Consider the following 11,528-nt stretch of genomic DNA (forward strand, 5'->3'; position numbering starts at 1 on the left):
AATTAGAATAATTCGTCATGGGTACATTTCTTCAAGTATTAGGAAGCAAATATTCTACGGTCCAAAATAGCGTACATTATATTATTTCTGTTCAGAACCTCCTTTTACCTTTCAATTCTTCACTCGTATTGTTCGCCGATAGAAAACAATCTCCATTCCGTTCTTTCATTTCTCAATGTAGGATCCGCACATGTTGTTGCTTCAACCAAGTTTGGTTGCTGACATTTCGTGTTCCTCGCCTGTGTGACACTAGGTTCTGGAGTGCTTACAGGACTTTGCTTTCTATGCTCTGTTGTCAGTGTGGTAGCTGGCGTTGTCAGTGGCGTTGTTCGCGTTGATGATGATGTTAACAGTCTTGGCCCCGGGATAAGAGTGCATTCTCCTTCTTCGTTTGATATTCTCGATGCTGTTGTTGGTATTGTCGGCCATTTCATTGATCTTGCCTTTTTCTCCTCCCGTGCTTTCATCTTCTCCTCTTGAATCCTAATTCTTTCAATCACTTCTTGGTCAGTAGGACAACTAGATTTCGTATGCCCCTTTGAATTGCAACGGCTGCAACTCGGTCTACCTCTTTTTATGTTCTTCTGAGAGCCAGCTTTGATTCGGTCCCCTTTTTTCCTTCCCTTGGAGCGAGCCAAAGGTGGATTTTTCAGACTTGCGTCACATGGATTTTTGCCCGTGTCTGTTTCATCAGCAAGTGCAGTCATGACTTTTATTTTCATTTCTTACACTCAAGTAGCACATTGTATGCCTTGTCCTTTCTGCAAGCATGTGAACATATATCGGACAACTCTGCATACATGAGACCGAATCTCATAGTTTCATCTTCTTGTGCGGTCATGCTGTCACCTTGACTTGTAGCCAGTAGTCTCAAGCTATCTGACCAATTCCTGGTCCATCTGGGGATGATAAAGGATTTTGGAAGGTGTTCAACCATGCCTGTCTGGTCCATAACCTTAAGTATGTGGCAGCACTGAATGCCATCCCTAGTCATCTTCTTGCAGCTGCACCTGTATATTTCCTTATGCTCATCCACATCTACCCTGAACTCAGACCTATCAAATTCCTCACCTGGGTACGGTTTCCTGTATTTATCTTGCAATGAGATCCTTTTTAAAAGGTATTGCCTACCTTTTGCCAGGTCGTGACACTTGTAGTATGTACGGTTGCGCAGCTCTAGCTGAAATTTCCTGAAAATTTCATTAGTGTATATTTCACTTGCTTCTGTTTCTATTGGGAAACATGTCTCTTGTGAAGGTACCTTCTTCTTTCCGGTGCCTTTTCTTGTCAAGCGTAGCAAGACAATTTTGCTGGATGATGTTGTACGCACCAACAAACATCGTTATGGTATCCTTGTGGTTCACATAAGTTTTCCACATTGAGTTTGTGCTCTCACTACGTGTGGTCGTCGATGAGAATGGATAAAAGCAGTTCTTGAAGTAGGCTGGTACCCAGAATGTACGAAGGTCCCACAACGCATTCAGATGCATGTTTCCTTCTGCTTTATATTTTGAAATCGCTCTTTTCCACGAGCCTACAAATTCATCTGCATTTAGTGAGTTTTTTATTATTATATATAACTCATCAGACATCCCTGGATGTTGCGCAAACACTGTCGCATTATTCTCCTTCATGTTCTTCCTTATATGCCACAAGCAGAACCTGTGCCTGGTATTCGGAAGTGCTTGCTCTATCGCCGCCTTCATCGCCTTGTCCTGGTCTGTTATTATGAACTTTGGTTCCTTTCCTCCCATTGCCTCAACAAATGTACTTAGGAGCCATTTGAATGACCCTATCATCTCATCCTTTAAGAGGCCTATTCCAAAAAGGACGGACGACCCATGGTTGTCAACCCCGATTATTGGTGCAAACGGTAATCCGTATATGTTTGTAGAAAATGTCGTGTCAAAAGACACGAAACCTCCGTACAGGCCATAATTCATCTTGCACAATGAGTCTGTCCAGAACAGGCTTCGAACCACATTGTTTCCATCGATTTCTTCGACATGTTGAAACCCTGCCCTCTTCCTCTGCATTTCCGCAAACAGATTCATCGTGTCCTCGATATCTATGTTTCTATGTCCAGCTCTGTCCTGGCATGCAATGTTTCTTATGTCAATAGTGTCAAACATAATTTCCCGCCTCGTTTTACCCATGGAAGTGAAGATCTGCATGATTTTTCTTGGCTCTAGCCTTGCCTTCTGCAGGACCTGGATAAAAAATTTCTCCTCGGGCCTCATGTTCTTATAGCACCTCATAAATTTCAGCATCCAATCACATGGGTGTAGCACATGGTTGTGTTTTAGGCGAACATTCCTTAAGTACCATACTCCCCTCTCTGTATCTCCATTTGTTGTTATTTCAACAGGACAGCCTGTCCTAATCTAGCAATTGCTCCTTCTGTGCTTCACAAGTCTCTCGGTCATTTTATTCACGCCTTCCTCTGTGCAACGGAACACTTGCTTGTCAACCTCCTGCTCGGGGCCTGCTCTTCTGGTGGTTGATCGCTTCACCGAAAAACCAACCTTTCTGGCAAATGTGCAGAAGAAAAAGAAGGCACCGTCCCTTGTTTTGAAATGCAACCCATCCTCTGGTTCACGTGCTTGCGTTACTTCCTCGATCGACGGGTATGCGCTTCCTTTGAACATGTCATCCATTTCTTTCTCTTCTTGCGTTGCCTTCCCGACATCGATGCTGTCTAACGTGTCTCCATTGGGGTCGTCATCATTGTCACTTGAGATATCATCCCTTTCATGTCCAGGAATTAGCTCGTTTCTGACAAAGCTGCTACAGCTCGCTTGCTTGTCAGCTGCGGGGGCGCCACCACTGCTAGATGTCCAGTCCATCACTACTTCTCGAACGTTGTTGCCTCCTTCTATTCTGTCATCTTCAGGAATGCTGTTGTTATCTGATTCTCTGGTACCCGTAAACCCAACGACTTGCACTCCTTCCACCTCAACATTTTTTATGTCGTAATAACCATCCGTGTATACTTCTTGCTCATCTGCAGGTTCTTTTCCCTTAAGGGTGTCTAAAGGAATCATGCAGTTATTTGACTCATCTGTCGTGCTCCCTGTGAAGTCCTGCACATGAAGGTTGCAAAAAAATTAGATATCAGAGGCACCTGAGACATTTACATCTTATTTTGTCGTTTTGAAAGCTTTAAAACATATGTATAATAATGTAGCAGGATTTAGCAGTAAGTTTTTGGCAGGAACATACGTGGTGTAAACCACAAGCACTAAATCCACGTGCATGTGCATGTAAAAGGCACGTCCATGCTTTTCTTTGCACTATATGATCAAAAGAGGCGCGGCCGTGCTTCTGCTTTCACTCTACAATCTAAAGTAGGATTTACAAACAGGGAACATGGTCATGTCGTCACCTTTCTTTCCTCATGTCTGCACTCCTCAGCACATCTTGGCGACATCCACCGTGCATTGGATATTTCGTTGACAATCTTGAAAGCCATCGGAGATCCTCCGGAAGGACCTCTCATGCTGAACGCCAAAGGGGATCCTTTGAAAGGACCTTGCCTCATCATCTTTAAATTGTCACCAGTATATCCAATCTGTTGAAGCCTTTGTTCCTGGCATGGACTGGCATGACCCCTGTTATTTTCCTCACAAGCCTATGACACACGAAAACACAGATAAATTTTATTGATTAAATTCGAATAACAAAAGTCTTTGACATAATTATTGCTTGATCAACGGTGCTATCACCTCTCCTTTATTCTCATGCCGCAGATCAGTAAAGATTCTTCCTCCGATTGATGAGATACTGCTTCTTTGGGCCACATCCAATGTTCCGACACCACGACCGTCAGGAAAAACCAATCCATCAGATCGACCGTCCTCCGCAACCTTTAAACATTAACAAACAGGTGCATATGAAGTGTTATTTGTATCTCAAGATTTGTGAAACAAGAATACCGAGTTTTTAAAAAAAATCATCGTTACCTCGACTGACGGATTGGTACGGTTTCTGTGTTGCAACTCTGGATTACAAACAACAGTCCGGGACAATGCAGAAATATTTCCGCTACTGCCTACAGTACTCCTTTTAGCATTTGCCTGCTGCACAGCTTGTTCGTGGATTGCACGCTTACCTAGCACTTGCTTCTCAACCTTCACTACATTCAGCCCAGCCCGTCTGGCATGTGCATTCTGAACGTCATTTGCACTCTTTTTTTGTTATCCACTTGGAGCAGTTTCTTTTGCTTCCATCTGTTGATCTTTAACTGCACAACACATAGATGGAACAAGGACACATTTACAGAACCCAACCAAGGATTTTTTTTCTATATGTTATTAATGTCAACAGGTATAACTTTGAATTATTCAATGGTGAAACATTACGCCTTGAGAGTTTATAATGCACATAAACAAAGACAACATAGTATCAAAAATTTAAGGTTCAATAGATTTCACCGCAAAATGACTGTATTGTGTTTCAATTCATGCTATTACCTTCTTTTCATATGCCCTTGCAATATCATTTAGAGAAAGACCAACGTTGATGCCCTGATCAGCTAGTCCGGCCCTGTACATCTGGCAGGGCAAAAGAGTTATACCTCAAACACCACATTGATAATGAAATCGAACACTGTTACAAAAAAATTACGGCCTGAAATTGAAACACACTAAAAAATATTGCGGTGAGTGTGCTACTTCATCAGGATGGAGTAAAAACATCGCGCGGCAAAAATTAAATCTACATCAAATTTGTGCGTCGGGGAAACATGACGGGATCGCTTGACTAACCTTTGTTTGCTGGATTCCCAGAAAGTTTGGACCGGATCCACTTCAATTTTGTGCGCGATCTACTTCCCTGATCAAGGCAACTCTCAAATCACCATGGGTGATTTTGAATTTGAACGAGAGAGAATAAAGAGAGAGAGATGCAAACAAATAAAGAGAACATACTAATCTCTTTTGCATGCAGGAAAAGTCTTCAGTTGGACCTGAGCCGTCGTACTAACAAATGGGCCCTCCAAAGTTTCATTTGGCAGACAAGTGGGGTCACTTTTTCGGCGACATCACGGAAAGACCTAGATGCCGCAGTCGAGCCGTACTGACATGCAGGCTCTACAATTCTTGCTCTTACTGACCAGTGGGGTCGGCCATCAATAAATTCCAGATCTCATTTCATTCACTCCCCATCTCGCGTCGGGGAAATACATTTGGGGATAGATATCATAGATCTACCGAGGAATTACTGCTGATTGCTCATATAATTTCTCTCTACATCTACCTCTTCCCAAGACAAATCGTCCACCCTCTACCTCCACCCCGTGCGCCTCCTGTTGAGGTAACAAATTACACTTTCTAGATGCTTCTTCATCCACGCAGCGCTTCGCATGTTGTTTCAATTTCTGAATGAATTTTTTTCGTTCGTGCTATTCATAGTGTTACGATGGGACGCGGATGAAATTTCTGAATGAATAAAACTGGATGAGAAACGCAGCATGAGACAGATGTGACGCGAATTAAATTTATCGTAATATTTATCAAAATCCCAGAAGTCATGGTCGGTAGTCGGCGAATCGGGGAATTACTTCCCCGTCCATGACATGTGTTACTCATAGTGTCTCGATCCTGCTACTCATGGTCTTACACTTAGTCAGAGAGGTCAATGAATATATGTAGTAGTACTTACGAATGTGTAAGTCCGATTTACCTATCAGCTCTTGAAGGACCAACATCAGATATCCCGACATATGATTGGTCAGGAGCTACACTAGACAAGTTAGTGACATCACTACATACATTCAAGGATAAGGAATTCAGCGGCACACTGTGTGGCTGCCTCCTGATACCAGTGGTCGGTTAACTACCTTTTTCTTTTAATTATTTACATCGTAAATGTTGAGTGTCTCATCAATTTCAACATTTTTAATGTCCGGCAGATAAGCTATTTCGAGTACTTGGATATCAATGTCATGCCAATGAAAAATGATTTGACATCAAGACTATCTATCTGGGATACATACGCTGTCAAGAAATATGCTAACCTGGACAGACTGTCACCAGAGGAAGGAAATTTTGGCAAACACCCTGTGAGTGTAGTACATTCATTTGTAGTAACTCTCTGAAATATTACCTCAGCAGAATGATATAGATGCCATTGCATTGATTTAATTTGAAATGTACTTATTGACTTCTTGCAAAATCATCACAGCTGAAGAATATAAAAAGCACACCTTTCTGTCCACCAAATGGCTCTGAAAGGTCATTTTATCGGATGGGTACAAAACTAGAAGCCTATTTAGAACAGTTTCTCCCAGAGTACAAACTATCCTCGGTGAGTCATTTCGACCACATGATCATTTTTTTTTCAAATTGTCAATGATTGTACATCATGCAAATTTTCAAAGTCATTCAACAGAAAATATTCGAAACAGGCTTCGTTTATATTACATGTGCCCCCTACCTGCAGTAGCTTAGTTGTGCTCCTTGATAACCAACAGAAAATAGTTTCTTGTTCTATGATGGTTATAGCCTTTACTTACACGATAAATTAGTTGTGCTTCGTACAGTAGACTAGCTAGGTTACCTAACAGCTCACTTAGGAGTATTCTCACTATACTTCCTGCAAACATAGCATTCAATACATATGAACTGCATGTTGTTATTCTATTATCGTGATATTGATATCAGATGATTATTTTTTATATGTCTCTTTTGTAGGCTAAAGAAGATATTGCCAAAATCATTAACGAGATGTACACAGAAATGTTTTCTGTTATTCAACCGATTATGGAGCAGAAACTCGGAAATATCCTATCTCTTGCAAGGGAACTTGGTATGAAGGAAGTCAAACAATCTGACGGCGTGTTCTGTAACTTAAAGAAAGATGAATTCATCAGAGAAGAATTTTTATCACTCCCTTCAACTTCTCAATCACTTGCTAATCACCAGAGAGAAAATACTCAAGGATCATGCAGCGGTGGTTCAAGTATCTGGGCGCATCCCTCATCATACTCGTTGATGCAAAATATAAATGGTTGTTGCGGTACCCCTGTGTCACAAATCCAGTATGACAAGGAGCATTTCACCACACAACTATCATTACAACAACAAACATCAACCCAGATCAAATTGCGTTTGGAGATAACTGAGATAGACCTCAAACAAGATGACTTGGATGAAAAAACAAGGTCACATATGGAAGAAATGAAACAATTTATGAATAACTGCCTCGATGGGTTACATGTTCATGAAAAGTTTGTGCCAATAACCGAGCTATTGGACGAGTACACATGACTGATACTAACCGGTGAAAATTCATCCGACTTCACTGGAGCCAACAACTCGACACCTTCCATAGAAGGCGGACCTGCAATGCTAGAACAAACGGAATCAAAAGAAGTTGCTGCTGATGAAGCTAATACCCCAGATTGTACAAATGTCAAACAACCAACTCACATCATTCACCACCCTGAATCTCCTCCAATGATTCAAATACCAGAGCCAAAGCAGTCAAAGAAATTTACTGTTGTGGGTGAAGGTAGCGGAGCAGGTGACCAGCATGATACTCGAGGTGGTGACCAGCCTGATGCTGGGATTATTAAAATGCCAGATATTTTTGCACGTTCCACAGGCGATGATGCAATATTTGGAAAATTCCCAACAACCACGAAGTAGCTCATTATATCCAAACCTATAACCAAGGCGGTAGACACTGTTACCGACAAGTGTTCTTCTCCAAACACGAAGGCCCAGCTTAATGGCACTAGCAATTTGACTGTTGACAGCAATTTGAATGTAAGTGCTGCTGTTTTCAAGAGCCAGAGTGTAGAGCAGCCAAACGAACAAATGACAGCTGACAAAACAACATTACACATGATGCCCAATGCAGCTAGCGGGGCCACACCACCAACAAAAAAAAGAGTCAGGATAACAGAACCTCAACGGCAGTCACCCGAACACGAAGCGAATAAGCGTCAAGTCGTTGACAACCGCACAGTCCTGGGTTCTAATCCCTTCACGGAAGATGACAGAATATGGTCTGACCCAAAATTATACGAAGAAATTGACAAGCTAATACAACAGAGGAGCGGCTCATCCAACTCTAATAATGTAGGCTTCAAAGGATGTCTACCTCCTAACAATACAATGCACATATCCAAGGCTACAAGCACATCAGCAAAATCCAACCTTACTTGTACTGAACGGTCAACTATACCTACAACACCAGGCCCTAATTCAGTGTTACAAGTTAGTTACCTCTCAATGCCAGCTGCTACGCCACATACTATCGGTTTAACACAATCTGCCTGGTCACGAACTCAGATTCCTACGTCAAACTCTGTGAGTTTAACCCAACCTGCCTGGTCACAAGCTCCAAGACCAAATGCTCTGTGCACTCAACCTTCTGGTTATAATTTCCAATCCTGCCATCACAGAAATGACCAAAATAATGGTGGTTTGCACAGCCATCAGAGCCACCCCAATGATTACAACCAGCAGCAAAACCATGGGCAAAGCTACAACAGCTTACATTCAGCAACGAATAATACGCACTATTCATGCATGCATCTACGAAATACGTCAGCAGACATTCCTCATAACCAGATCAGCTTACCAGGAGTCGCAATGTCTGCAACACAGATGCAGCATCAACAAACAGGAGGACATCTGCTCCAGAGAAACAACCATTGCAATGAGAGCCAGCACCACCAAGACCATTACCATGACCATCAACATACCGGAAATGTTCAAAACGGTTGTAGTGCACCAAACTCACAGAACATTGATTACCATCTGCAGCAACAACAACAGCTAAATCATCAAACTAGTGACAACCATGATTGCTTTAGATTGTTGGATATAAGAGATTCTACGCTCATAGAGAAACTCGTCTATGAAACAGTCGTGGAGAGCACGCCAACGATAGGCAGAGATGACAGGTAACGAGAAAATTGTTCCGTATGTAGAAAAGTTTTCCTAATCTGAAATATTGGTGTTGTTAATATAATAATTATTATTATAATCACTGCGAAAATTGGAACTAAAGCATTAAACAGATTCACATTATGTGTATACTTCGAAACAATGCTTCTGTTTTTCCATAATTCAACGTAACTGTCCTTGCAGTTTGATCATGCTGTTGTTAAAATACATGCGCCGCTTATCATTTTGCATATTGAACACTGGCCGCCTCTCATCAAGGTAAATGTTAAAATACATAATTCATAAAATTTAATGGGCCCTTTTTTGGCAGCAAGAGGATATTTGCCATCGATCGATGTTGGGCTGACCATCGAACCTTCGGTCTATCAATGAAGTTGTACGATTACATGAACGAATATGTGATGGATACTTATTTAGAGCTACTGCTGACAGAACAATTTCACACTAGACACACCTTACACAAGCACATAATGTACATGGAAGCTTCTGTAAGTTCTAATTTATTTAATCTACCTTTTTTTTAATATTAAATAAAAAACTGTACCAAATAAGACTAAGCAAACATCTACCTTTTTACAGGACAAATTCCAGGTCAAAGATGTAAGCATTGAACTTCTAAAGCAATACATTGTCGAATCAACAATTGGATACAGGATGTCAAACCTCTGTGACTTTGTGAGTTTATATTACTAACTTCACTTTACTGTGCTGGCATTTGCTTATCCAGTTTCCAAACAATATTTCCCCTCACAAATATTACTGCTCACTGTTTTAGGTGTTAATTCCTGTGAGACAACACCGCTTTATCTATTTGATTGTGGTTAATTTCAACAAGAAACATTTTGAAATATTGTGTCCTTATATCAACTGCGACGGCATAAAGGAACATTCAGACATTGTAATTGAAAACTTCAAGAGAGCATACCATTCAGCTTACAATGCTCATCCTCACAGGATATACGATTTTAGTGTACAAGAAGTGGCTAGCGTAAATAACTCAGAAAGATCGTGAGTTTATTATTACTGTACCTGTAATTCGTAATACACATGTATTATTCTTCATGTAATCAACGATACATTGCTCTCATTTTATAGAGATGACAGTGGTATATACATAATGCACTTGATGCCACTCATCGACACGAGATCAACCTTTTTTATCAACAAAGTAAGTTTTATTTCTGTCAAAACCACTAGATGTTTCGATATATAATGTTAAACCAACCAACATGTAGCATTGAGTCCTCTTAAATCAATTACTTCTCTGCTTTGCAGATATATGTGAAGCAGTTGCGAGAACAACTAACTTACAGAATGATGACAGCTGGTTACAACAAGGGCAAAATATTCGAACAACTGCAAAATGTATTCAGGCAGCATAACATACAACGCAGAAGACCGAACCTTTGAAGTCCACCATTCTAACAACTAGAAGTCAGAACAAGAATAATCATATTTTGCCTGGTGCTCTTGCGAGAACAGTGATTCAATATACATTTATATCTATACCAGACATATGTAATTTTAGAATAAGGTGGTGCAATCTCCTATGTTATCACATTAGCTATTTCCTATGTTCCACTAGTTCCTATGTTACATGGACACTTTCCCTTATGAACACTTTAATTCCTAACCGATAAAAAAACAAAAAACAAAAACACTTCAAATCCTGTCTCTACGGCCACGGGTGTGCAGCCCCTATAGGCACGGTATTGAAGCCTCTGCGGGCACGGTTATGCAACCCTTACAGCCACGATATTAAAGCCTCTACGGGCACGGGTGTGCACCCGACATAATCACGGAATTGAAGCCACCACAGGCACAACTACGAGAGGAGAGCCACTATATCCATGTGAGTGAAGTCTCCAGAGACACAGCAGTGAACCAGAAGCCCTCACAGACATGGGATTTAAGATTCTACGAGCTCGGATGTGCAGCCCTATAGCCACGGTATTGAAGCCTCTACTGGCACGGTTATGCAGCCCCTATAGCCACGGTATTGCAGTCTCTACGGACACGGATGTGCAGCCCCATATCATCACGCGAGTGAAGCCACCACAGGCACTGATGTGATGTGTATACAGACACGGGTGTGCAGCCCGTATAGCCACGGTATTGAAGCCTCTACGGGCACGGGTGTGCAGCCCCTATAGCCACGGTATTGAAGCCTCTACGGGCACGGGTGAGCACCCTTATGGCCACGGTATTGCAGCCTCTACGTGCACGGATGTGCAGCCCCATATCATCACGGGAGTGAAGCCACCACAAGCACTAATGTGATGCGTATACAGACACGGGTGTGTAGTTCGTATAGCCACGGTAATGAAGCCTCTACGGGCATGGGTGTGCAACTCGTATAGCCACGGTCTGGAAGCCTCTACGGGCACGGATGAGCAGCCCTTATAGCCATGGTATTGAAGCCTCTACGGACACGGGTGAGCACACCTATGGCCACGGTATTGAAGCCTGTAAGGGCACGGGTGTGCACCCCGACATAATCACAGAATTGAAGCCACCACAGGAACGGCTACAAGAGGAAAGCCACCATATTTTGTACTGAATAACAATATTTTGTACCAAATATTTTATTAAAAACATCTGCATAAAAAT

At 41.8% G+C, this 11,528-nt stretch overlaps 1 pseudogene; it reads right to left on the minus strand.

The window, feature by feature from the left end:
- Positions 1 to 119: 119 nt before the first annotated feature.
- LOC123405745 lies at positions 120 to 10,338 on the minus strand (annotated as a pseudogene).
- Between the last annotated feature and the right edge of the window lie 1,190 nt (positions 10,339 to 11,528).

This window comes from Hordeum vulgare, chromosome 6H (genome assembly GCF_904849725.1).
Source record: "Hordeum vulgare subsp. vulgare chromosome 6H, MorexV3_pseudomolecules_assembly, whole genome shotgun sequence".
NCBI lineage: Eukaryota > Viridiplantae > Streptophyta > Magnoliopsida > Poales > Poaceae > Hordeum > Hordeum vulgare.